The sequence below is a fragment of the Eptatretus burgeri genome, chromosome 2, assembly GCF_056783735.1.
Source record: "Eptatretus burgeri isolate ZD-2024b chromosome 2, Ebu_testis_v1, whole genome shotgun sequence".
Classification (NCBI taxonomy): Eukaryota; Metazoa; Chordata; class Myxini; order Myxiniformes; family Myxinidae; genus Eptatretus; species Eptatretus burgeri.
In genome coordinates this window covers 104991545-105019459 of record NC_140962.1, presented here as the reverse complement: position 1 = coordinate 105019459, position 27915 = coordinate 104991545, and the positions used below count along the sequence as shown (strand labels likewise).

General features: G+C 45.7%; 1 long non-coding RNA gene across 7 annotated transcripts in view; it reads left to right on the top strand.

Moving 5' to 3' along the window:
- The window catches only part of LOC147032728 (uncharacterized), a 161710-nt gene that overhangs the window by 129802 nt on the left and 3993 nt on the right, over positions 1–27915 (top strand). For 5 of the 7 annotated variants that reach the window (XR_015055330.1, XR_015055329.1, XR_015055333.1 and 2 more), the window contains one exon: positions 13415–13551. The exons of 1 other annotated variant lie outside the window; for it this stretch is intronic. This is a non-coding gene — a long non-coding RNA (uncharacterized LOC147032728). Of the gene's footprint in view, positions 1–13414; positions 13552–13633; positions 15192–27915 lie in introns of those variants that run through there. One more of the 7 variants, XR_015055332.1, reaches the window with a different exon arrangement.

The following is a 27915-nucleotide window of genomic DNA, read 5'->3' as shown; positions in this document are numbered from 1 at the left end:
TTTCTTCTGGCCGGAATCCAAATTTGGGAAGTGTCGCTTCACGGTCATATCGTGATCGTTTCGCAGACAGAGCGTCGATATTATCTTCCTTCCTTCCGGGATGCATCTTGTCGCGATGGTTTGAAAGTTTGGAAGGACGTAGTGACGCATTTGACATCAGGACCGAGCAGTGTAGACATTGCACGCAGTCCACGCCATCTCGACTGACATTCGTGAATCCAAACTTGACAGAGCTGTCATTCCATTTTCGAACCTTCGACATCTGAGAAAAAAATTGAAAAAAACAAAATTCTAACGTTTTTGTAAACATTGGTTTGCTATGAATGCTCTGTGGGCTCCGCCTTCTCTTTTAAAATCGTGGTTAAACTCATCTACCCTTTTTACTTTGACACGATGACCGGAGACTCGTCACCTTAATTGTAGATTGCAAGCTTCTGCGTTCTGAATCGCAGTTTTTCGGCGTCCGCTCATGGCCCCCCGGTCGAAGGGGCCCGCGGGCCCCCGGTTGAGAAACGCTGGTCTATTCCCATTAACGATCTCCGCACCCACCTCTATTACACCCACACAGGTGACTGTGGTTCTTATCTTTTTTCTCCTCACTTCGTTTCCTTCACCACCAAAGGTGGACAGGGGTTATGTTTTCAGCTCGGTCTTTTTGTCTGTCTGTGAACAGGATATCTCAAAAAGTTGTGGATGGATTCGGACGAAAGTTGGTGGAGAGGTTGGGTGTGTGCCAATGCCGAATTGATTAGATTGTTTTTTTTTGTGTACATTGTTGAGGATCGTATGAGAGCTAACACACAACGCACAGCAAAGGGGGCATGAGACAAGAGGGGTGGGAGAGAGAAGGACAAAACAGTGGGGAACAGACATTTGGAGATCTGTGGAATGGAGAGGGATGGGACGGGGAACATGGGGAAGACAAGATGGATATTTCAGGGACTTTCAGGAAGGAAAGCAGCGAATTTGAAGGAGGTGGGTTTGCGGTGGATTAACGAGGGTAGAAACGATCGAGGTTTTAGATGGGGGATGATGAGAGGTGGTGGTGGTAAACGGCTGTTGTGAAGGCCTGGAGGGAAGAATGGGATTGAAGAGAGTGTAGAGTTTATTCCAAAGGCGGGAAAAAAGAGGAATGAAAGAGTGAAGGTGAGCAGTGATTCGTGATTTTGGTAGTTTTACCAGAAGGGGGTTGCTGGCAGACCTTGAGCGCCCTGCGGGAATTTGGGGGGGAGGGCGAGACTGGAGAGGAGACGGTAGAAAACAGAAAGAATACCAACCTGCCTGCAGTGAGAGAGTTCGAGGCCCAAAGACTCAGCCTCATTGCGGGAGATGCCGATGATCCGAAATGCCTTGGTTTCCACAGCGTAAAGTCAAGAAAGGTGGGAGGCAGGAGCACCAGCCCAGAGGGAAGAGCAGTACTCCATCAGGCTGCTGACGAAAGCTTTGTATGTGGTCAGGAGCTCAGGTGGGCCGAGGAAGGACTTTGCACAACGGAGGATTCCCAGTCGGTGACTGGCTTTGGAAGCAAGGTTGGAAATGTGGCTTTTCCAGGAAATATCATGGCAGATCGTGAGACCCAGAAGCTTGAATGAAAGGACTTCTTCCAGAGGATTGTTGAGAAAGTGGATGGTGGGGGGGGGGGGGGTTCCAAACGGTCTTTTTGGAGAGGCATAGTGATATTTGTCAGGATTGAAACACATGTTCCACGTGTTGGACCAGTTTGTGATGATCCAGTGAAGATCCGGATCCGGCGACTAGAAATTTTTTTGTGATTCTTCACCATCGAGTGATAGGCTAAAAACTGTGTTTAGCACGATATCTCAAAAGTTATGGGCTCATACAGATGAAACTTGGTGGACAGGGTGGGTGTGTTACACGGACAAATTGATTAGATTTTGGTGAAGATCCGGATCCAGATACGACAATTTATTTTAACTTTTTTTCTGAAGTGATTCTTCATAATTGAGAGATAAGGGCAAAAAGAGATTAAAAACAAAAAAGAGTAAAGGGCAAAAACGATCTATAGCATGATATTTCAAAATGTTTTGAATGGGTTACGACAAAACATGGTGGATGATTTGGGTAGGTAACAAGAACAAGTCGATTACATATTGGTTCAGATCTGGATGCAGATCCAGCCTATCAGTGGGATACAAAATGTAAACTGATCAGCCTGGTGGAGGTACGCACTCTATCAAGTGCCATTCTAGTTTCTCATTCGTTCATCCACCTGTTTGCTTGTGTCCAGTTGTGTCCTCATGACGTTACTGTCACTTTAAGCTTCTGCCACTTGTCACTTACTTTTCTGCGAGTCTGCATTGGGGATACGACGAAAACTTTGGATTCAACACTTTCATTTCCTAACTTGAAACATCATATTGTGATGGTCACAAGTCGAGAACGATGGACGCATCGCAAGTCGTGTAGGGGACGAGAGGTCTCTGTGTCCACCCATTAATTTGAGCATGAGTCGACAGTTAAAACCACACGACTTTGGCAAATTTGCCGACAGGAATACCCAACCAGAGCTTTTGTGAGAAATCCACTTTAACAGGTGCCTTTAATGCGTGGACCCAACTGCCAGACGAACAGGTTATTTACCAATTCTACTCATGCTATTGAGTTCTCTTTCCCAATGACCACACCCCAGTTCTCATTAAAACAAGGATTTATTACCCAAGAAAATGGGGGTGGGGACGAAGAAGAACACATGGCTGCAAGCAGCGATACCAAACCAACGAATGGATAATAAAACAAGTTTAAAAAAAAAAAAACACAAAATGTCATAGCCCTCACTGTTTTAGTAATTTGGTGATATGGAGTTAAAGGGCGAGTCCTTTAGTTATGAACAACTAAGATGGCTGCCAGTCTACCAGTCAGCCATCTTTGATGATATCTCAAAATAAAGACAGGTGCAAGTGTATGCCATCATGTACTGTGCTTTTGCCAAGTTTGAACAAAATCGGAGCATGCATGTCGGAGAAATGGTTGGAGACGCGTTTAAGTAACAAAATGGCCACCAGTCGGCATAAGTAAGCCATCATTCTTTCTCTGTTTGCCAAGTTTGAACAACATTGGTAAATGCATGTCTGAGAAATGGTTCAGAACGTGTTCAACATCAGGTTGTTGACGAATAAAATGGCTGCCAGTCGACCATCTTGGATCTGATCACGAAACAAATTGAAGCGTATATGTGCACCATCATGTTTTATCTTTTTGACAAGAAGGAATAAAATCAGTCCAAACATTTTCGAGATATGGTTGCAGACGCATACATGCACGCACGCACGCACGCACATGAAAATTGAGACCAAATCCATAAGTCCCGACAGTATTGAGGGAAGTGGCTGAGCAGGTAAGTACGTCTTAACGGATATTTTCAAAAGCTCACTGGAGTCAGAACAGGTACCGGAGGATTGGAGAGTAGTAAATGTACCATCATTATTTAAGAAAGGATCCAGAGAATAATTGGGGAACTATAGACCTGTTCGTTTGATTTCGGTTATGGGGAAGGTGTTGGAGACATGAATGAGGAACCAGATGAGGAAACATTTAAACAAATGTAAACTTATTAACGGTAGTCAGCATGGGTTTACAAAAGGTAGTTCCTGTCTTACAAATCTTTTAGAGTTCGATAAAGCAGTGTCTGATTGGGTGGATGAGGGAAAGGCAGTGGACATAGTATATCTAGACTTTAAGAAGGCATTTGATAAGGTACCACATCGGAGGTTGTTAACCAAAGTGAGGGCTTGTGGAGTGGCTGGTCAGGTAGATAATTGGATTGCAAACCGGCTTAATGGTAGGAAGCAGAGAGTGGCTGTGAGTGGGAGGATGTCTTGCTGGGAGGATGTAAGTAGTGGGATACCTCAGGGATCAGCACTCGGACCATAACTATTCATTATTTACATCAACGATTTGGATAGTGGGGTGAAGAGTAAGCTTTCCAAATTTGCAGATGACACAAAGCTTGGAGGTAAGGTGGATAGCAGAGGGGGTGGTGAACAGATTCAGGAAAGTATTGATACTTGTATAGATTGGGCATAAGACTGGCAGATGTAATTTAACCTGAGCAAGTGTAAGGTGTTGGGGATCGGAAAAAAAAAAAACAATGAAAATAGAGATTACAGGATGCAAGGGGTAACTTTGGAGCGTGTCACACAGGAGAAGGATCTGGGGGTGTGAATAGATATCGGAGGTGAGCAGGCAGCACAGTGCCAGGCAGCTATAGGTAGAGCAAATAGGGTTTTAGGTTGTATTCGGAGGGGGATCATTTATCTATCTATAATTCTAGCAATGTCTGTGTGTCTGTCTGTCTGTCTGCGACCGCCGTTTCTCGACGACCGCCGGTCCGATCTCATTGAAACTTGCCAGGAATATTGCCGGGGACCCTCGGATGTGCCTTTTCGAGGTTTGATATCGATCGGACGAGCGGTTCCCAAGTTACGGCCATTTATCTGTCGACCAATGACAAGACACGGTGATATGACGTCACGAATGACGTCACAATTAATGTTTATTTATTTTATTTTTTATTTTTTTTTAATTTTTTTGCACGATCGACGGTCCGATCTGATAGAAACTTGCCAGGAATATTGCCGGGGCCCCGCGGATGTGCTTTTCAAGGTTTGATATTAATCGGACGAGCGGTTCCCAAGTTATGGCCATTTATCTGTCGACCAATGACAGGACACAGTGCTATGACGTCACGAATGACGTCACAATTAATGTTTATTTGTTTATTTATTTATTTATTATTATTTCTTTTGCACGATTGAAACTTGCCAGGAATATTGCTGGGGACCCGCAGATGTGCCTTTTCGAGGTTTGAGAGAGAGAGAGAGGCTGCACATACTAGCACTCACCTACGGACACGCACCTACGGGCCCGTACGAGTAAATCAAAAGAGGTGGTGTTAACATTGTACAGGAATTTAGTGAGGACCACATCTAGAATATTGTGTGCAGTTTTGGTCACCACAACTTAGGAAGGACATGGATGCCATAGAGAGGGTTAAGTGCAGGGCTACTGGGTTGATTGCGGGCCTAGCTTGACTTAGGTATGAGGCTGAGACTTAGACGGCTGAAGGAGGCAGGGTTTTATACACGAGGAAGGAGGCGGTTACGAGGAGATGTGATGGAGATGTTTAAGATAATGAAAGGTATTGATAAAATAAGTGCAGATGAATTATTCAACAGAGTAGACAGTGATAGGACCAGGGGCCATAGCCTGAGAGTAAAGAAGAGGAGAGTAAAGATTGTTGTAAGGAAGGGGACTTTTACTCAGAGAGTAGTTAATGCATGGAATGGTCTCACTGGAAAGGTAGTGGCAGCAGAAACAGTAGATAAGTTTCAATTTGAATTAGTATTGTACCTGGAATTTATGGAGATAGAGGGGTATGGGGATGTTGACAGGACTTGTAGGTAGCTTGAGGATCGAAGGGTGATTGTGTGTACAACTGTACATGTATGGTGTGCTGTTGGTGGGGGTCTCATCAAGGGGTGTTGTATGGTTGTTGTGTGTTTTTTTTAACTAAACCCATGCCTCCTACCATGGGGGGGGGATACAAAAACTACAACCCCCCCCCCCCCGGCAAAACTCAAAAAACACGATTTAAATTTTAAATAAACAATGAATTTTCTTCTTTTGATCTTGTGTTGATAAATTAGTGTGGTGTTGATGTGGCACAGACATGATGGGCTGAATGGCCTCCACCTGTGTCTAATTTCCTTGTGTTGCCATTTCAGACTAAGTTCAATGGCGTCTTATAACCCCCACATCAATGGCTTAAATAATTCATAATTCATCTTCATGCATTCACTCATTCAGGAGAGAGAGAGAGAGACAGAGACAGAGACAGAGACAGAGACAGAGACAGAGACAGAGACAGAGACAGAGACAGAGAGACAGAGACAGAGACAGAGACAGAGACAGAGACAGAGAGACAGAGAGACAGAGAGACAGAGAGACAGAGAGACAGAGACACAGAGACAGAGAGACAGAGAGACAGAGAGACAGAGACAGAGAGACAGAGACAGAGAGACAGAGACAGAGAGACAGAGACAGAGACAGAGACAGAGACAGAGACAGAGACAGAGAGACAGAGAGACAGAGAGACAGAGAGACAGAGAGACAGAGAGACAGAGAGACAGAGAGACAGAGAGACAGAGAGACAGAGAGACAGAGAGACAGAGAGACAGAGACAGAGAGACAGAGACAGAGAGACAGAGACAGAGAGACAGAGACAGAGAGACAGAGACAGAGAGACAGAGACAGAGAGACAGACACAGACACAGACACAGACACAGACACAGACACAGACACAGACACACAGAACAGACACAGACACACAGAACAGACACAGACACACAGAACAGACAGAACAGACAGAACAGACAGAACAGACAGAACAGACAGACAAACAGAACAGACAGAACAGACAGAACAGACAGACACCTGTTCTCTGTAGTAATGCTTCACGTGGTGGGAGTGAGTGAGTGAGGGGGGTTCAGCCTGACAGTGCCCCATGTGTCTCTCCAGATGCTCCCTACACACCACCGAGCTACTCAGCACCAGGTAAGAAATAGAGTGCAGCAGGCAGGAACCAGCAGTTGATGGCGAGGGCTATGATAAAAGTAGTGAGAAATGCAGAGAGCCTTTGAAGCACCAAGCACATGAAGCCTGGCAAGCACCACAGGCAGTTGAGTCTCCTGGCTTTTATTTAGTTCTCTCGGACCCTTGCAGTGTGTAAATTGGGCGTCATGGACATGGACGTCATGAGACTCACTCGCCTGCACTGATTGAAAGGGGGCTGGTAATTTTCCGATCAGATGCCATCTACAACCCTTTGGCATGATGGCATCTCCCAATCTTGCCACATCCACGGTAGGTTTTGGGGAAGGCAGTCTTATGCACAGTAATGAGTGATCAAGTGAAATTTGTACATATAAGATGCCTGAAAGTGAATATTTCAGAATTTAGGGAGAGGTGGGAAGCTGAAGCCTCAGCAACAGACATTTTGGTGGGAAAGACCAGACTTCGCTAAACACTACTCAGCACTCTCTTGGCAATTACAGCAATTACATCACACTTATGTTGACACATATTATGAAATAACTATTTTAATGTATTCTGCATTAACCCCCTAAGCTAGATCTATACCGATAATGAAATCCCTAGTCACAGCCTCAAAGATTAACCCTTAAGAATCAACAAGACTGTGACATTATTGTAAGAGCATCCGCTCTGAGTCGATGATGTTTGATTCTGACCCTGGCCGAGTCACACAAAAGACATAACTTGGTATGTGCTGCTTCCTCACTTTATGCGCAGCATTCAGAAGAGAAAGAGAGCATGGATATACCATGTGGGTAGACATCCCAGAATGGGGAGGGGGCAATTTCTCATTAACTACCCCACTGACTGTGGAGAGAAATAGGAATCATACCAAGAGTGACCCGGGAGGTTACGTCACTTATTCCAAGGTAAACAGTGGCTGTGTTTGTGTCAAATCGAGTCCAGTGTTGTCTGATATCTCTGTAGGCATCTGATATATATATATATATATATATATATATATATATATATATATATATATATATATATATATATATATATATATATCACATCATCGTCCTAGGACATGAGGACCCAACATACAAGAAGCACAGTGATTAGCGTGGATGCGCACCAATCCACAACACGCAATCATTCCCATCTGAACTTATATTGTCACGATTACACGCTGACGCTGCGCTTACTGCCTCTGAGGAAGGGAACTTGTCTGTTCTAGAAACATCAGGCAGCAATAAAGAATTTTCATTCTTTACTGCTCAGGTGCTGCCTTTTCTTACAAATATCAATCCTGAGCTCCATAAAAAAAAGTACTGTGCTATATATAAAAAGTACTGTATATAAAAAAGTACTGTGCAAAAGTTTGGGTTACTTTCACTGTGCTTGGTAACTGCTAATTCAATGTGTTTGGTAACTGCAAGAGTGCTATTCTTCATTAAACATTTAGGGAAGTTAGAAGTGTGCAATATAGGTAGATAGTAATTCAAATGTCTGTGAAAGTCCATTTAATATCACAGTTACCTTTAAGCATCTGTAATAATAGGTGTCAGTGTGTCTCCTTCAAAACTCCAAAACCATTAAACCTAGCAGCCCCAAACTTTGCATGCCTTACTAAGGGAAGTCCACGGGTGTGCTTGAATGAAAACTGGGTGTTTGGGTAAATCTAAGCACTCCTTTTGAAGAGAATTTATGTGGTGCTCATCACAAAAACAACTCGCATCCATTGAAGACAAAGTCTTCGATATCCCCGCCATAGTAAATGAGGATTAACAAACTTATATTCCCTAAGCGTGTGCAATATGTATGTAAAGTTTCCCCTTGATCTGACCAGCCGTTCTGGAGATGTGTGAAGGTTTTAGGGTAAATTCAATATGGCCACCAAACCAAGTGACCTATCAATTAGAAATTAACAAACTTCTGAAAGGATTTCTTGAAGAAAGTGTATGTGAAATTTTACCTCAATCTGTCCAGCCGTTCTGGAGAAGAAGATTAAAAATTTTTATTAATTTTCAATCCAAGATGGCTGACGAACCATGTGACCTATGACATCATAAATTTATATTCTCCTCCAATCCTCCAGTGGAATACGTGTGTGAAGTTTCGTGTTAATTGGATGAGGTGTGTTTTTCTATCCAAGATGGCCACCAAACCATGTGACTTGTGACGTCATTTTTACTATCTATGCAAACATGATGGAAGATGATAGTTGCAAATTTTCGCTTCGTTAGGTTATGTGATTCCAGAGAAAACATTATTTAATATTTTTCTTGAATCCAACATGGCTGCCAAACCATGTGACCTATCAATTAGAAAATATCAAAAGGCACCAGTTCATCAATTGCTTGATATGTGTACCAAATTTCATAAATATATCTTGAGGGGATTTGTAGTTAAGCTCCGGAAACGAAATGTGACGGACGGAACCCAGTTCTATATCCCCCGCCAACTTCGTTGGTTGTCAGGGGATAAAAAAGCCTTACGAAAATGGCAGTGCACCATCTTGGTCAGCCCTCTGTCACCTCGTCGGGGACTTAAGCCGCCATTTTGTTTGGCCTGCTCAACAACGCCTCAACTTGGAACAGGCCGAAATGCTTTCTTCATGATAAAGAGCTCAAATTTTCACTTTCCTCACTCATATCATGGAATGCCTGATCTTCATACCTACGAATCGTTGTATACATCTCGTTTTTGTCGGTGCTATCGTTTTCTAATTAGGAGCTTGGGGTGATTTCATGCATTATGCGATGTTATTTTCAATGATGGACTGTTACTCATTTATTCAAATACATAATCAAAATATGTTGTTTGCTTTCAGGATCGGATCTGTGGACTAAATAATTGTTGAAATCTGGAGTGAAATCTGAAAATTTAAAGATATTGAAGATTCCTATTATGAAGCATATATACATACCAACATACTTTAAACAACCATGCCTATGGTCCATCCTTCTCCATATATGCACAAGAAAATGTGAAATTGGCAAAGCATTAAATAAAAACTTTTTCGACCGTTTGTAAAATTATATTGAACGAAGAAATGATTAAGGAATGTGCCAAAATTAACCAGCTTCACCGAGCTGCTTTCATAAAGTGCAACGAAAATAACTTAACTCGGTGAAATGAAAATAATTAACCAGCGGGATTGACGCTAAGGCGGCCGTGGTTGGGTTCTCCGTGGGGAATGTCCGGGGTTAGGAGGGCAAAATAAACCATATTAAATATAGAATTAAAAGAATGAACAATTAACATAAAGCCCCTGTCACACTTTGACGTTTTAGCCAGCGTATGCCGACATATGAAAAATTTGGCGAATACGCTGGCACACGTCGAATACGTTATGGCTAAGTTTTGTATAGGTTAAGAGCACGCTGAAGCACGCTGGCATACATCGTAGTACGCCGAACCCGTAGACAAATTTTGTGCATGCACAAAATTTGTCGACATGCTCGGCGTATGACTCACACGTTCTGCATATGCTGGCCATAAGTTGTAGGCACGTTACGCGATCGTTGACACACGTTACTTGTAAGTTACTCATAAGTCTAAACACGTCGAGGTAATGTTTAGCGTACCCGAAACTTATTTCTAACCTCTGAGTAACGTGCTTTGATCCTATGTGTAGCGTATCTCCAACGCATATTGACGTATTTGACGTATTTGACGTCTTCCGGACGACCACAGAACTTACTGAACGTGTTTCTAACTTACAGCTACCGTATAATGGCGTTATTGGCAGCATTTAGGGGAATTGGTATATAAAAATGGGGTTCACAGGAGGAAACCATCAGTGTTCCAGACTCCATGGAGAGCAGATGTCCATGTCATCCGAGAGATGGAGTATCCGGCAAGGCTGAGACGAGAATACCTACTAGCTATCCTCCAACATCAACATGACCTCATCCATTTGACACTGTACCAGTTGCGTGCCAATAGAGCCAGGAGAAGAAGAGGTGAACGGAGGAAAAGGAACTGGGTGATCTCTCCGTCAGAGGGTGAGCGTGATGGGGAGGGTGTGGGTGATGATGGATCCTCCTTGCGTCCGCGTCCACGGCCACGGCCGGGAGACTTCTTGGCAGCATTCTTCGAAGTTTTCTTCGGCATGACGGTGATGTTGACACTTCGATGTCTAGTGCGGTTATGATTTGAATCGTCGAGCGGCAGCCTTTTAATAGGCTACGCCACATGATCGTCGGCGATACTCTGCTGCGCGCTATGCATAAGTTAGACTATCGTTGGGCATCGGTTGTGAACGCCGACAACAGGCTAAGCATTCGTTGGTATAAGTTATCTATAAGTTATTGAAACGTTCTGTGTATGTTACTAATACATTATGCATACGTCAAACTCGTTAATAAATGCCAAAACTGAAAAAAAACATCAATAGTTCAGCGTACGCCACCGTTTTAGATATATTTTGATACGTTGCCATACGCTGGCTAAATCGTCAAGGTGTGACAGGGGCTTAAAGGGAGGATAAAGGTGAGTAAAGCAAGGATAAGGTTTAAAAAATTCTGTCAGGAACACATTCCCCCTTTAATACATTTTAAAAGTCAATGGGATTTTGAAGTTCGATTTAAACGATGTTATCCGGGAATGTATCGATGACATAAATACCCTGGAAGTGCCTGTATATAGGTGAGTGTGTGTGTGTGTGTGTGTGTGTGTGTGTGTGTGTGTGTGTGTGTGTGTGTGTGTGTGTGTGTGTGTGTGTGTGTGTGTGTGTGTGTGTGTGTGTGTGTGTGTGTGTGTGTGTGTGTGTGTGTAAAGGGCATAACATTATCTTTGTAACTTCCCCTCCCCCCTTCTGAGCTCCCCCCTTTCCAAGTCTCTCCTCCTTGCTCCCCCCTCACACTTACCATTGACACCACAATGAACGACCAACCACCCTCTATCGCAAACCACCAAATTACAACTGCTACGCCACACCACCGCTGTCGTTGCTTAACGGCAGTCACCGCTGATGACCACTACCAGGGAACAGCGGGGGGGGGAGGGGGCGGCACGTTCACAGTAGCGGCTCGTGACTAAATACCCCACCCCATGTTGATCTCAGAGCTCTGTCTCGTGGCAAGGCGCAGAGCGACTATGGTCATTTCCAATACTGGGTCCTCGTCGGGGCGGGGCCAATGCAGTGGAAATTGTCCTTGCACCAATGGGGGCACAGGGAAATGCTGATAGCCCACCTGATCCAGCTCTAAGCTCCATCCCCACCAGGGTCTTATAAAGTAATGTGCGTTCCACACATTCTGGTTCGGTCTCAGCGCCCTCTGGCTGCATATTCTCGGTTCCCTGGCTCAGCTCGGTTTTGGGTGCATTACTGGTTGGTGGAGCAGATGAAGTGGAATGGCGCACTGGACCAGCGAGTAGAAGAGCCAGCCGCTAGTCCGGGCGCAGTTTAGATCACCTTGGCATTTACACGCACAGACCTCTTTACACTCACCATCAGTCTATCTCTTCACATGTTCTTTTCTTTGTTTCCAAAACCCTCTGATCCACATCTTTACACCTTCCTCTCCGCATTTCACCACACCCCTCAGGGCAACTACCTTAGACCACACACCATCAGACACCTTCAGTTTTCCTCCCCCCTTCCCCTCCTTAGCAACTGGGTTGTATTGGTCTGTCGACCGTGCAAGCTAAAAAGAGGTCGCAAACACCTCGTTCTTTTCTCCTCTTTCTTGTTCTCTAACCTTCTCTGGGGAATAATTCTGATGGTGCCTGCCATGTTGGCGTAATTAAGATTGCAAAAGTTTAGTGTCGGTTTAACTCTGCCCTGTGTCTTTGCTTTTAGATGTTTAAACATTTAAATGTTGCAGGGCCGGATGTCGGCTGCAAGCACGACCACTAGATGGGGCTGCAAGTCGGCCCGACCGATCACCCGGAATTCAGATCGTACTTCTCCGAAAAACTTCGGAGAATACGGGACCTCTATCGGACTGAAGTTCGCCAATGGATAGACCGCGTGGGGTAGGGTCGATTGCCAATTTCAATTTACCTAAATACCCACGTGGTCCAACTACCGGGGAAATTCACCCTCGACGGAACTCGTACGAAAATGAGCCGCTTAGCGCGCTTGTACCATGTGCGATTCCGAGCGGTTTAATCGCCAAGCACCGTCGGTCCAAATGTCCCCTTAGGGCCAAAACAGCTTTTACTAATTCTCTTAATATGCGTCATGTCTAACCAATGAAAGAAACACAAAACGAGCTGATACATTTGACAATCAGATATTTATTCAACAATAATGGGGGGATAATGGGGGGGAGGGGGAATTAGGGGAGCACGTAAGAGGCAGAATTAAACCGAATATCAGACAATGCACGTATGTACAGGCACAAGCACTTAACAGTTAACTACTTAGAGGATGGGCCCACGCACACACACACACACACACACACACACACACACACACACACACACACACACACACACACACACACGCACACACACGCAGTGGTGGCTGACGCCTTTATTTCGGCCTTCAGCTCGGAGGATAGTGGAGCTGAGATTCACCCACTAGACAAGGGAAGGAAGCTATCTATAAAACACATACTTACAGATATAACTGAGCTAAAGGAACCTGAATGTTGTGTGCGATAGTTTTCCAAATCCGCAACAATATCACCTTCGACTTTGGAACCATAACAGGTAGCAATGAAGGTAGTTGCTCAGATATCATCTTTTCCTCATCTGCTTCCAGCTGACCAAGTAAAGTGGGATGACGTCCGCCCATTCGTACCTTCAGCGCTGTGGCCTTTCCAATGCCAAACAAATACGACACATTATCGCATCCGGTCAGAGCATGTACAGCAGGCAGATATTTGGCGATGTTTTTGTGTTTCAGTGCTGTTTGGCGAATGTCTATGTTCGCCCTCCCAGCACACGGACTCTCCATGCTGACATCCACAGTCATCTTTTCCTCGAGGTATAAATGAATCAACAGGACAAAGACATCTGTATCGTCGCACACCACTTTGATGTGTGAGTCACCACTGACACCTGACACAATTCTAACTAAGTGATGGATGATGATGACACTTACTTCTTCATGGTGTGTTTTCAGATCCTGTCTCTGGAGAGTGGAATTGTTCCATACTTGTACTGGTGTAAGATCTTTTCTGGTGATCACCAGTTTGGTCTGGTTGTCCACAATGTGGGTCATCAGATACTGACAGATCAAATTGATCAGTTGTACTTTGTTGTAGGCTACATTTAGGACCACTTTTTGTGCTGGAAGTGTTGTGTGTAAGTTGAGTTGATGTTTTTGACTTGAATCATGACCTGCGTGACTGGATCTTGTCATTTGTTTCATGCTAATTTTGATGTACCTTTCGAAAATCAGGTATACGTCACAACACTCCAGGTGGTATTTGATGGTTTCCATGAAGTTGATCACATAATCCTCAACTGTACCATTTGTGGGCCAATGTACAGTCCATAACATGGCACATCCATCGATGATGACAGCATCTGGAACACCTTGGATTCGACTTGATTGCTCAGCTTGGAGTTTCATCTTCAGGCTTACATTCGACTGAGCCCACATCGCACCGCTCTCATCAAACAAGGAGGCTGGGACAGGGGACGGTTTGTAAGAGAGGACATCCTTGATATCAATATCCCTGTATTGTTGGAGACATATGACTCGGGTGTAGATCAATTCGGTATCATATGCCGGCCTTCCATCCAGCTTGATGCTCTTTTTGGTCGAAGTCATCAGGGTCACTTTCTTGGTTAGTGTCTTGTTGAAGCTTGTTGGCCATCCAGAGTCAAATTCCGCCATCTGTTGTCGTCCAATCTTGAGAGAATCATCAACGTTTACCTTGTCTGTCGCATGAAACATAGTCGTAGACACCAAAATTGTGTGTGTAAGTGCCTTAGAAGTGAAGATATAGCCCAAAACAGAATTTATCAAAAGTCGGTGGTGGCCATTTTGTTTTTCGCCTCTAAAACAATTTCTCAAGGGTGCGAGTCTGGCACCCAGCTGATTCTGATTCAGGATAGCTCAGAGATGTTGAATCAACCAAAAAACTTCATAATGACGCTAAAGCACCCTTTGCCCTGAAATGTCTGTTTGGCCTCTCGACTATGGAGAATTTTTCATCTTTGTCATTTTCACAGGCGGCCGTCTGGGTGCGGTGCCTGCTTTGACTTGTTTCATGGATAAGAGGAAGGAGTTGGAATGAAGATAGAGATATAATTAGACCTAGCTATAAGACCCATGCAACGCACTTCACCCCGTTATCCCATGAGACATGATGGGAAGGTAGAATTACACATATACTCACGAAATAACTGTCTGGGATTCACTGTATGTTGGATTCCATTGCCTTCGAGGCATGCGGTTTTCAGAACCGCAACAATATTCATTCAGACACAATGGCAATTATTTTAATATCCTCCTTTCATCATCTGTCATGTCATGCCAAAATTGTTGAAATGTTATGTTAACCTTTGAGTCTACCATATGAGGCTTAATAAACCCCATTATCCAAACCACAAAATTAGTTTGTCCAAGTGTGTAGAAAATCAACATGGGATTAACATTAGTGCCTGGTTTACATAGAGCATGCTGTGGCCTGGAGCAGACTGCTTGACTTTATGTTTTCCAAACTCATTTCACTCCCTAATAAGTTATAACTTGTGTTTACATGCAGAGGCTATACTCCAAATATGGTTGGGCATTGATAATAGGGCATCTGTGAATTTGTGGAAAAAGATGGGGGTGGATTTAGGAGGTGGGGTGGGGGGGGGTGGGTAAGGTTGGATCAAATTGAGAAACAAAAGGAAGACGGAATGGGAGGTCAATAATAGAAGACGAGGAAAGGGTAATGCACTGAATATATTGGTGCAGGAGGATTGAATATATTTCCACAATTTTGAAAATGTAATATGTTAGATGATCTCAAAATTCAAATAAAACTGATGTGTGGGCAGGATGAAAAGAAGTTATGAAGGGGAAAAGCTGATGACAAATCCAGTAGAGGGCAGTATATGAACACTTGAAATTTGAAACGAAAATGAGTCATCTTCAGAACTGTCTCTTAGTCATGACCTTATTATTCCTGCTTCACACAATTTCCAACTCGACCTTGTTGTTGTTTGTGTTTGATTCTCTGTTCAGTTTGGTGATGTGTTTGACTCATGCAGTGCCTTTCAAATTTTTCACCTTTTGTTGCCTTAAGGGTCAGGTATGGGAGCATGTGCCAGAACAGCACGTCGCTGCGTCCACTTTCCGCCGGTACTCCAGGGGCGTCCGTCTGGCCATCCCCCAGGCAGATGCCAGGCCCATCCCCATCTCCTTGAGATGATGTTCAACCTGTTGCAACCATGAGGCACGTGGTCGACCCACTGGCCTCCTCGACTCATGAGACTCCCTCGCTGAGAGAATCTGGTGAGCAGGATCAGAGTCAGGAAAACGAGCCACATGTCCATACAGCCCAACTGACGCTCACAGACTATGCAGGTAACAAATCTCATCCGAGTCTCTCTCAGCAACCGCTTGTTGGACACAAAATCCGACCAGCGATAGCCAAGGATTCTCCGAAGAGACCTAGTACCAAAGGAATTAAGTCTCCGTCTCAGATCCTTGGTCAGAGTCCAAGTCTCGCACCCATAGAGCAAGACTGGAAGTACCAAGGACCTGAAGACTCAGACTTTCGTCCTCCCGCACAGGTACCGGCAGCGCCACACCCCATGATCCAGTGAATCCATGACTCCCCAGGCCCGACCCAGACGTCTATTGACCTCTGACTCGCAGCCAGCAGAGACATGAATATCACTGCCAAGGTAAGTGAATCTCTCCACGACCTCAACATCCTCACCACAAACAGACACAGACAGGACAGCAGCATCCAAGATGTCATCGAAAGCCTGGATCTTAGTTTTGACCCAAGAAACCCGTAATCCCAGCGGCTCCGACTCCGCATTCAGCACCTCGAGGGCCCCCAAGAGGATGTCTAAAGTCTCCGCAAAGATGGCTGCATCGTCTGCAAAATCAAGGTCCGAGATCTTGACATTCCCAAACGATGCACCGCAACTTGATCTCTCCGACATCCTCCCTAGAATCCAGTCCATACAAGTGTTGAAAAGTGTGGGGGCAAGTACACATCCCTGACGAACTCCAGTAACAACTGGAAATAAGTCATAGATGGTACCACCACACTTCACAGCACTCTCAGTACCAGAGTAGAGTTCAGACATCAGATCGATCAGTTTTGGTGGCACCCCACGAAGACCAAGAATCCTCCAGAGGACATCCCGATTCACTGAATCGAACGCTTTACAGAGATCAACATCGGCTGCAAGCAGCCCCTGCCGAAACTCTCGTCTGCGTTCGGTGAGGACACGAAGTGCAAGGATACGGTCAATCGTTGACCTCTTTGGTGTAAAGCCTGACTGCTCTGGATGCTGGTGCTCAAGCAGATGGTGGCAAACCCTATCGAGAATTATCCGAGCAAAGACCTTGCCCGGCACTGAGAGCAGCGTCACCCCTCGGTAGTTGTTGCAGTCTTGGCGATCACCCTTCCCTTTCCAGAGAGGGACAACAAGGCCCCTCTTCCAGTCAGTTGGGATGATGCCTGTGTTCCAGGCAGAGCACAAAACTGCATGCAACGACACGAGTGCAGCATTTCCACCAGCCTTGAGAAGTACGGCATGGATGCCACAGATCCCTGGAGCTTTGCCCCGTTTCAACTGGTTCACCACAGCCCATGTTTCCACAAGCGAAGGTGGACCACAGTTGATTCGAGGGTCAGCAACAGGGATTGTAACACCCTTGACGTCCAACTCGACAGCTGGGGGATCAGCCTGGTACAACCGCTCAAAGTAACCGGCCCAGCGGGCCTTCACTTCAGACTCATCTGTCAAGAGCCTACCACTCTCTGCTCGAACTGTAGTGCTCCGAGGGATGGGCTTGGATGAACGTAATGCGCGAATTCCCCTGTAAGCGGGACGAGAATCACCTGTCCACAGGTGATGCTCTACCCCCTCACAGATTCCTCGCACATAGGCCTCCTTGTCCACCCTCAGTGCACGTACAGTTTTACGCCTCAGCTCCCTGAACAGCTCAGCTCTGCCATTCAGCCTGGCCCTGCGACTCTGGTCAATGGTATCCAGTGTCCCTTGAGAGACAAAATTCTTCTTTGCCCTGTGGTGAGCTCCAAGGCATCCACCGGCAACATCAAGGACGGTGGTCTTGAAGGCGCTCCACAACTCTTCAGGACCCCCAAAGCACCCAGACCCCCAAGTGTCCACTCAGCCTGTTCGCAAACTCCTCAGCTACTCTCTCATCCCTGAGCTTGGCAACATCCAGCCTCGGCTGGGATGGTACCATTCTCCAGGATTTAAGGTGCAGCTTTAGAGTTGCTACAACAAGCCTGTGGTCAGTATTGAGGAACTGAGCACTCCGGTAGACCCTGCATTTCTGGATCATCCTCCAACGACCGTCAATGAGGACATGGTCAATCTCCTTTGCCACACCGCCAGCGTTGGAATACCAAGTCCAGCGATGAGCTTGTGGGCGCTGAAACCATGAACCAGCCACCCTAAGTCCATGACTTCTTGCAAAGTCAAGGAACTTAGTGCCTTTCTGGTTCATAGTTCCTGACCCATGGGGACCAACACACACCTCATAACCATCCCTATCAGTTCCAGTCGATGCATTGAAATCCCCCAAGACTAGAAGTGTATCTCGTCTGGGGCACTGATCAACCACAGACTCGAGTGTGGCGTAGAATGCATCCTTCACGGTGAGATCACTCGCCTCAGTCGGAGCATAAACAGAGACCAGGGAAATGACACCTAAGGAGTGACGAATCCTTAATCTCATAATACGCTCGTTGACCGGTGTTACCTCAATTATCATTGGGGTCAGCTTATTGGACACAGCTACAGCAACTCCTTGGGTATGGTAACCATCAGAGCGACCAGACCAATAGTAGGTGTAACGACCCACCATTATCTCGCCGCAATCCGGTCTCCGAACCTCAGAGAGAGCTGCAATCCCGATGTCCAAACGCTTGAGCTCAGATGATAACAGAGACAGGTGATCATCCTCTCTTAGGGATAGGACATTCCAGGCACCCACCCGAAGGGACCGCCTCAGGTTAACCCAAGGAGACCGCCGTCTGGTGGACGACACCTCAGCACAACTCCGACACACTCTCCCGCAATCTGACCCAGGGATGTTACCCCGTGGTTTCCCTCCTATCAAAGATTGGGGGTCCCAAAGGCTTTGCCCCAATCCCGTCATCCGGTGAGCTGCCCTGCGAAGGGAAGCTGCGCAGGAGGTACTCCCATGGAGTGGGTTTTCAGATTTTTTTTGCGTTTTTGCGTTTTGCGGAATGAAGGGTTTTACGGTGGCCGGAGTGCAAATCCTGCCACCAACCTCCTAATAAGAAGTGACCCAACTGCAGGAGGACGTCCGCAGACACAGTTGGGCACTAGATATGGATGGCCGTTGGCTCACAAGGAGCTCCTCCGCCATTTGCCTTAAGGCCTGGAATTAAATTGCGTTAAATCAGACTTTTCCACCTTTATTTATAAACCATAACCCAAAACTTCCAAGTGAAAAACAAATTCTACAAATTTCAGAAAATTATTTAAAAATACAAAACTGGAATATCTTGTTTGTATAAGTATCCACTTCCTGAGTTAATACTTGATGGAAGCACCTTTGACAGCAATTGTTGTCTGTTGGGAGTCTGTTGGGATCGGTCCCTACCAACTTTGCACACCTTGATTTGGCAATATTTGCCCATTCATCTGGACAAAACTGTTCAAGCTCAGTCAAGTTGTGTGGGGAGCGTTGATGGACAGCAATCTTAAAATCATGCCACAGATTTTCGATTGGATTTAGGTCGGGGCTCTGACTGGGCTACTCAAGGACATCTATCTCTTAGATTCTTAACCACTCCAGTGTAGCTTTGGCTATGTGCTTCGGGTCGTTGTCATGCTGAAAGGTGAACTTCCGTCCCAATTTCAGCTTTCTTGGAGTTGGCAGCAGGTTTTCTCTCGGATTTTTCTGTATTTTGCTCCATCCATTACCCCTTTTATCCTGAAAAGTGCCACAGTCCCTGCTGATAAGAAACATCCCCCTAATATGATGCTGCCACCACCATGCTTCACAGTAGGGATGGTGTTCTTTGGGTGATGTGCTGTGTTGTTTTTGCACCAAACATAACGTTTTGCATTTAGGCCAAAAGGTTTCATCTTGATTTCATCAGACCACAAAACGTTTTGCCACATGGCTTCAGAATCTCTGGAGTGGTTTTTTGCATACCTCAAATGGGACTCAAAGTGAGCTTTTTTGAGTGATGGCTTTCCTCTTGCCACCCTACTGTCGAGGCCAGACTTGTGGAATGCTTGGGATGTTGTTCTCACATGCACACAGTGACCAGTTTTTGCCATAAAGACATGTCGCTCTTTCAAAGTTGCCATTGGCCTCTTGGTGGCCTCTCTGGTCAATCTCCTTGCTTGGTCATCCAGTTTGGAGGGATGGCCTGATCTCGGCAGGGTCTTGGTGGTACCATCCACGTTTCACTTCTTCATGATCGGATTGACTGTGTTCCAAGGGATATTCAAGGCCTTTGAAATATTTTTTATACCCATCCCCTGATCTGTGCCTTTCTTCAACTTTATCCTAGAGGTCTTTTGAAAGCCCCTTGGTACTCATGGTTGAGTGTTTGCTGTGAAATGCACTACCCAGTAGAGGAAACCTACAGGAACAGCTGATTTTATTCTGAAATAATCAGTCACTACAATTTAACACCGGTGGAGGCCAATTCACTTGGTGTGTGATTTTGAAGGTGATTGGTTACACCTGGGCTAATTTACAACTGCTATTACGAGGGGGGTGGACACTTATTCACCCAAGATATTCTAGTTTTGTATTTTTAATTATTTTCTAAAATTTGTGGAATTTGTTTTTCACTTGGAAGTTGTGGGTTACGATGTGTAAATGAATGTGGGAAAAAGTCTGATTTTAATGTAATCTAATTCCAGGCCATAAGGCAACAAAAAGTGAAAAATTTGAAAGGGGGTGTGCACTTTCTATAGGCACTGTATGTCCCTCTGACCAGATTGTGAATAGGTAGTGTACTGCCACTGAGTTGCTTAGTCGGGGTTCAAATGTACACCTGACTATAAACTACCATCCTGGTGTTTTCTGGTCAGAGTGTTGTATCAATGAGTACACTGTCCTTTGGATGTGGTGTTAAGCTGCCAAAACGTCTGCTATTTATCATTTGTTGAAGGTATATACCAAACATCCTGGGGTGCCTTTCGGAAATAGAAAGCAATTGTTTCCTGCACCCTGACAACATTCCTGCTCCAATGAACAGGGAAACCTTGCCCACAAATCTGGACCCATGGACATCAGCGGAACAACAGCACCTCAGCAGTGATTCAAATTGTGGACTGGATTCAAGGAAACAAAGAAATCCAACACAGGTGGAGGCCATTTCGCCCATCATGCCTGCGTGAACACCACACTAATCCATCCACACGAGATTCAAGGAAGAAAATACCCCAAAAAATATTGAGGAAATAATTTTTTTTGTTTGTTTGTTTTGTTTTTTTCATTTTTTTTTTTTTGTAATTTTTTGTTGTAGTTTTTGTAGTTTCTGCATTTTTTTTCTTCCCATCAGGGAAGGAGGCATGGGCTCAGTTAAAAACACATATCAACCACATAACCCCCCTTTGACAAGACCCCCACCAACAGCACTCTGTACACATGCACACAATCACCCATCAATGCTCAAACTACCGAAAAGTCCTATCAACATCCCCATACCCCTTTATCTCCATAACTACCAGGTACCGATATAATTCCAATTTAAACTTTTCTACTTTTTCTGTTCCCACTACCTTTCCAGGGAAGCCATTCCATGCATTAACGACTCTGAGTAAAAGTCCCCTGCCTTGCTACCGTCTTAACTCTCCTTTTCCTTACTCTCAAGCTATGGCCCCTGGTCCTATCACTGTCTACTCTGATGAATAATTCATCTGCATTAATATTATCGATACCTTTCGTTATCTTAAACATCTCAATCATATCTCCTTTCAACCGCCTCCTTTCCAGTGTATAAAGCCCTGTCTCCTTCAGCCGCTCCCCATAGCTGAGTCAAGCTCGGCCCGAAATCAATCCAGTCGCCCTACGCTGAACCCTCTCTATGGCATCTATGTCCTTCCGGAAATGTGGTGATCAGAATTGCACACAATACTCTAGATGTGGCCCTCACTAAATTCCTGTACAATGTTAACACCACCTCTTTTGATTTATAAATGAGCCCCCTCTGAATACAACCTAAAACCCTATTTTCTCAACCTATAGCTGCCTGGCACTGTGCTGCCTGCTCACCTCCCATATCTATGACCACCCCCAGATCCTTCTCCTGTGTGACACGCTCCAAAATTACCCCTTGCATCCTGTAATCTTTATTTTCATTGTTCTTTTCCATCCCCAATACCTTACACTTGCTCAGGTTAAATTCCATCTGTCAATCTTTTTCCCAATCTATATAAGTATCAATACTTTCCTGAATCTGTTCACCACCTCCTCTGCTATCATCCACCTTACCTCCAAGCTTTGTGTCATCTGCAACTTTGGAAAGCTTACTCTTCACCCCACGATCCAAATCGTTGATGTAAATATTGAATAGTAATGGTCTGAGTGCTGATCCATGAGGCACCCCACGACTGTCATCCTCCCAGCAAGACATCCTCCCACTCACAGCCACTCTTTGCTTCCTACCACTAAGCCGGTTTGCAATCCAATTAGCTACCTGACCAACCACTCCACAACCCATCACTTTGGCTAACAACCTCCGATGTGGTACCTTATCAAATGCCTTCTTAAACGTCGAGATATACTCTGCCCACTGCCTTTCCCTCATCCACCCAATCAGACACTGCTTCATCGAACTCTAAAAGATTTGTTAAACAGGAACTACCTTTGGTAAACCCATGCTGACTACCTTTACTTAGTTTGTATTTGTTTCAATTGTTCCTCCTCCGGTCTTTAATTAATGTCTCCAACACCTTCCACACAACTGAAGTCAAACTAACAGGTCTATAGTTTCCCATTTCTTCTCTGTGATCCTTTCATAAATAATGTTGTTACATTTGCCACTCTCCAATCCTCCAGTACCTGTCGTGACTCAACTGAGCTGTTGAAAATATCCGTTAACATCTCCCTTACCTGCTCAGCCACCTCCATCAATACTCTCGGTTGCATATTATCTGGACCTGGAACCTTATCTACTCTTGGATTACCGAGCTGTTCCTTCACTTCCTCCACTCCAACCTGGATCTTCTGTAAAAGCCCTTCCTCACCACCTTGATTGATACTCTCAGCTGTTGGCAATTCTCCTGACTGTTCTTGTGTAAAGGATGAAGAAAAATATCTGTTTAATAAGCCTGCCATCTCACCTTCATCACGAATCACTCTCGTCCCGAACCACATCCCGAACCACTCAATGGGCCCACACTGGTCCTCACCTGTTCTTTTCCCCTGATATACTTAAGGAAAACCTTGCTATTATGCTTAATATTGTTAAGAATTTGGGAATTCGATTGCACACAACATTCAGGTTCCTTTAGTCAGTTATGTCGATAAGTGCTTGTTCCCGAGATAACTGACCTTCTATTGTTTAATGGGCAGAAACTGATTAAGTGTGCTGCGGGATTTAATTTAATAGTTGGTGAGCGATCACAACACAAAGGAAGACGCCCCTCCCCCTCTTCTGCGAAGAGGAAGAAGAGCCCTCCCACCCAAGTGACCCCGGGGTTAGTTTAATGTTAGTTAGTGGGTAGTTAAATTTACTAAAAGGAGGTCGTTTTGTTGTTGGTGTCGAGAGAAGGCACAAAACCCGTTTGGAGGGTGCAGGAGTTCATGGACCGGCTGGGAGCGTGGCTGTGGAAAGTTGAGTATTTGTTTAGTGGGCACCGGACTAGTCAGCCAGAGTTGGCCAAGGGCCCAAGAGGGGCCGGGATAGTGTAGTGGGCACGGGCGACCCGTTGGAAACGGGACCCATAGCGCCAGAATGCCATGGGGGCAGGTAGTGGGCACGGGCGACCCTCGGAAAGGGACCCGGGGCATCAACATGCCACGTGGGCATCAGAGGGGGACAATGCCAGAGAGGGCAAGCCCCCCGTTGTAGGGAGCAGCTAGGCTCGGAGGCAGCCTGCGGGCCTGGGGGTGCCATGGTTAGAGTTCGGCAGAGGGTTAGTTCCTGACAGTTGAGCCATGCTGCCCATCCAGGAAATTGTGCGAGGGCACGAATGAAAATTTGAGGGCAAGGCCCAAATTTATAATGGACACTAACACGGGCGACAGGAATCATGGTTTTTCGAACTGATAGTTTAAAAGTGTGAGGCGTTTTTAAAAGCCCCGGGGTAGTTTCAGGTTAATGAATGTTAGGGTAGATAGGAGATGTACCCCTTCGCACCAATCCATCCCTTCGCTCGTTGTAGGCCGCTGGACTCACCTTGGTAGATCGCTGAACTCTGAGGAGGCCATTCTGAGGCTTCGTTGGGCCTTGAGACAGGACGCTAGTCTCTCCCTATTCCCCTCCAGAGAGGGAACGTAGGGGTTGGGAGTAGGCTAGGTGGACATGATTGGCAAGCCGGACAATGAAGATAAAGGGGGTTAGGGAGCCAATTAGAAAAGGGAAATAAAAATAAAGAGGGGCGAAATTTTGTTGTGTTTTGTGGCAAATTAAGGGAGTGGGTATGGACAGAGACAGGCAAAGGCAATGGAGTGGGGGGAGACAGTAGGCTTGGCCTTCAGAGCGGCTGGCACCACCGCACTCCCTCCAGACCTGATGGAACCACACCAGAGGCCGGCCAGCTTCACCTGCCGGCCTGTTGTGCTGCAGCTGCCTGTTCTGCATGGGCTTGCCTTGCCATGCCTCGTTTGCCTGCCTCTGCCATGACCCCATGCCTGCTAGCTCTTGTTTGCGTTTGCCCCTGTGTCCATCCATTCACCATGTGCGCCAGGATCATTCAGTTTTGCAAGGACTGCCCTGCAGGCAGCCCGTTCATCCATCATGTTCATTTGTTTTGCGACGATCTCCATCCATTCCCCTGCACCAATGACTTTGCAATGACTTTTGCCTTTCCCCTCTCACAGATCACAGGTCCTGGGCCATGGTTAGTGTAATGTAATGGATAAGTTAAATGAAAATTGTTGATAAGTTGAACCCCACCTGCATGTTTGTTTTATCGCCGGCAAATTAAGTTAAGTTGTCCAAATGAGTGTGAGAGTTTGTTTAGCTAGATACGCAGCGCATTAGGTTATTTATTTTGGGGACACGTATAAAGAAATGTTGCACTCAGGTATCCGAAGGTAAAACGTACAAGGGCAAAACTTACACATGCTGCTCACACGAAAATTTGACGACTCAGGACGAGTCTGTAAAAAGGGGAGGGGGTAGTGTTACGAATTTGGGAATTCGATTGCACACAACATTCAGGTTCCTTTAGCCAGTTATGTCGATAAGTGCTTGTTCCCTAGATAGTTCACCTTCCATTGTTTAATGGGCAGAAATCGATTAAGTGTGCTGCGAGATTCAATTTAATAGTTGGCGAGCGATCATAACACAATGGAGATGCCCCTCCCCCTCTTCTGTGAAGAGGAAGAGCCCTTCCGTCCCATGATTCAAGACGTCAACAACTCCCTCCCACCCGTGGTTGAGCAGGGGATGGAGCACGAGGGGATGAGTCATGCCGGGCGCGGAGGAGGGGGCGAAGAAGGATAAAGAAGAGATCCTTTCTTTGTTCGGGGGGAGTAGTTGTTCAGCGGGCCGTTGGATCCTGCTTGGCTCGGGAGAGCTTCGGCTGCGGCCTGGTTCGGGAGGAGGTTTTTGAAGGCTTTCTGTTTTGGTGGTTCAGTGAGCTTCGGCTTCTGCTTGGTTCGGGCTGGTTGTTCAGTAAGCTTCTTGCTCTGCTTGGCTCGGTAGGCTTTTTGAAGAGCTGCTTTGTTTGGAAGAGAGTTGAGCCGGTTGCTCGGCTCGAGCTGCTGGTGGTGGTTTCTCGGGCTTGGTTCGTCGAAGAGAGTCGGCTGCTTTTGTTCATCAGAAGAGAGTTGAGCTAGTTGCTCGGCTAGCTCTTCTTGGTTCGTGGAGCTCTTTGTTCTCCGTTTGGTTCCCGGCTTGGTGCGACTCATCAGCCTCATCTTGGAGGTGGTTCCTCGGGAAAGCGGCGCATCGACAGGAAGGATCGGCACCTCGTCTCACCAGCACGTGTTGAGAAGCGCGGGAGGATTCGCTGGAGCTCGGGAAGGATCGCGGCTCACGGCGGTTGGGTCTAGCTCGCTCTCACTGGAGCCTGGATCTGAACAACTTGAAGACCACACGAGGTGGAGAGGTTCGAGATAGGTCCTGGGTTTCAGCTCACCTGTCCTCCGAGCTGGAGCTCGTTATTAAAGGCCTCAGCCACCATTTCTTGTGTGTGTGTGTGTGTGTGTGTGTGTGTGTGTGTGTGTGTGTGTGTGTGTGTGTGTGTGTGTGCGCGCGCGCGCGCGCGTGCGTACGTACGTGTGTCCGTGTGTACTAAGTAGTAAAAACTGTTAAGTGATTGTGTAGAACGGTTGTAGTTCTCCTGTCATACGTGTTTTGCCTTGTTTAATTGCATATGTGCATGCCTGCATACGTGCTTTATTATAATAAATGTCCTTGTGTGAATGTAAACCTGTTCGTTGCGTCCTTTCCCTCCATTGAACTGCCGTATTGCATTCGGAATAATAGTTGGTTTTTAAATAGCCGATAATAGAATCGGGTCCAACGGGGCTTCGCGATAATACCCCGCTCGGTTATCCCAAAACGAAGCTAGCTGCTTAAGCGGCTCGTTTCAAGCGGGCCCCGTTGAGGTACAGTCTCTTGGTAGTCTGCCCACGCGATTAATTAGGTATATCGACAATTCGGCGATTGACCCTGTAGCGCGGGTAGAGTGTTGACTCGGCTGTGGTGTGCTCAAAACACACCCGCAGCGGGATTCCGGCGTTTGATCCGGAAGGCTGCGACTAGATTGTCCATTCGGTGGGCGAGAGCAGCCGCCATTGGCTAGAAGGGGTCATACGCACGCCGGCGGGCGGTAATCTACAACAATATTCTTAGCCATGTCCTCTCATTCTCTCTTTTGGCTTGTCAAGTTATTTTCTTAACTTGCCTCTGTTTACTTCGATCGTGATATAAATCTCACTCCAGTCCTGATATTTTAAACCTAATAAATGCCTTCTGCTGCTCCTGAATAGCGTTCCTTATCTCACTACTCAACCACCCTGGTCTCTTTCGATTTCTAGTTTTACACTTCATTGGAATGTACTTACTCTGCACTCTACACATTTGGTCTTTAAAGGTTTCCCATCTTTCTGATGCTGATTGTCCTGTTGTTGGAGTCTCCCAATCTACATCACCCAATTCTCTCCTCATACCCTCAATGTTTGCCTTCCTGAAATCTAATAGTCTTACCCTACTATCCTGAACTCTAACCCTTCACAGAATCTTTGCACACACAATGTTATGGTCACTTGCTCCAAAATGCTCCCCGACCTCCACCTCCTCCACCATATTGGGATTGTTACTTAAAAGGAGGTCTAACACTGCACTCCCTCTCGTGGGCTTATCTACAAAACTGGGTTAAAAAGTAATCCTGGACTAAAACTTGGAAATCCTCATCTGCTCTGCCCTTTCCCTGTTCCTGGACCCAATCTATCCCTGGCAAGTTTAAATCCCCCATAATCAATACTCTTCCCTTTCCACATGCCCTTTTGAATTCTTCATGTACTCCTTCCTCCTCTTCCTTCCCACCCAGAGCCTCATCAAAGCATCCTTCCAATATCTTACTGTTTTTACAATCTCTACTTTCTACCCATACAGAATCCTCAACATTTATTCCTTCCTTAATGTCACCCCTTTGTCTTGATGCTGTCCTTTAACCAGAAAAGGAGGGATTGTCAGGCCATTCACAATTACAGACCCATATCTGTTCATCGTTGTTTTTCTAAAATTTCGGAGAGACTTTTTTATAACAATCTAACCAAATTTATCTCTAAATTTAACATTATTTTGATCAACAGTTTGGTATTTGTAGTAAGCACTCTGCAGATATGGCTTTTATTCATGTGACAGATTTAATTTAAAATTCCCTCTCTGACAGATTGTGTACTGCTGGTGTTTTTATTCACTTGTCCAAAGTATTTGATATGATTGATTATAATGTCTTTATGGTGTTAGAAGTTGTGCTCTTGAATGGTTTAAAGACTATCTTACGAAAAGGCAACAATTTAAGTTGTTAAAAGCTCTAATTCTTCATGGAGAGCTATTTGCCATGGAGTTCCCCAAG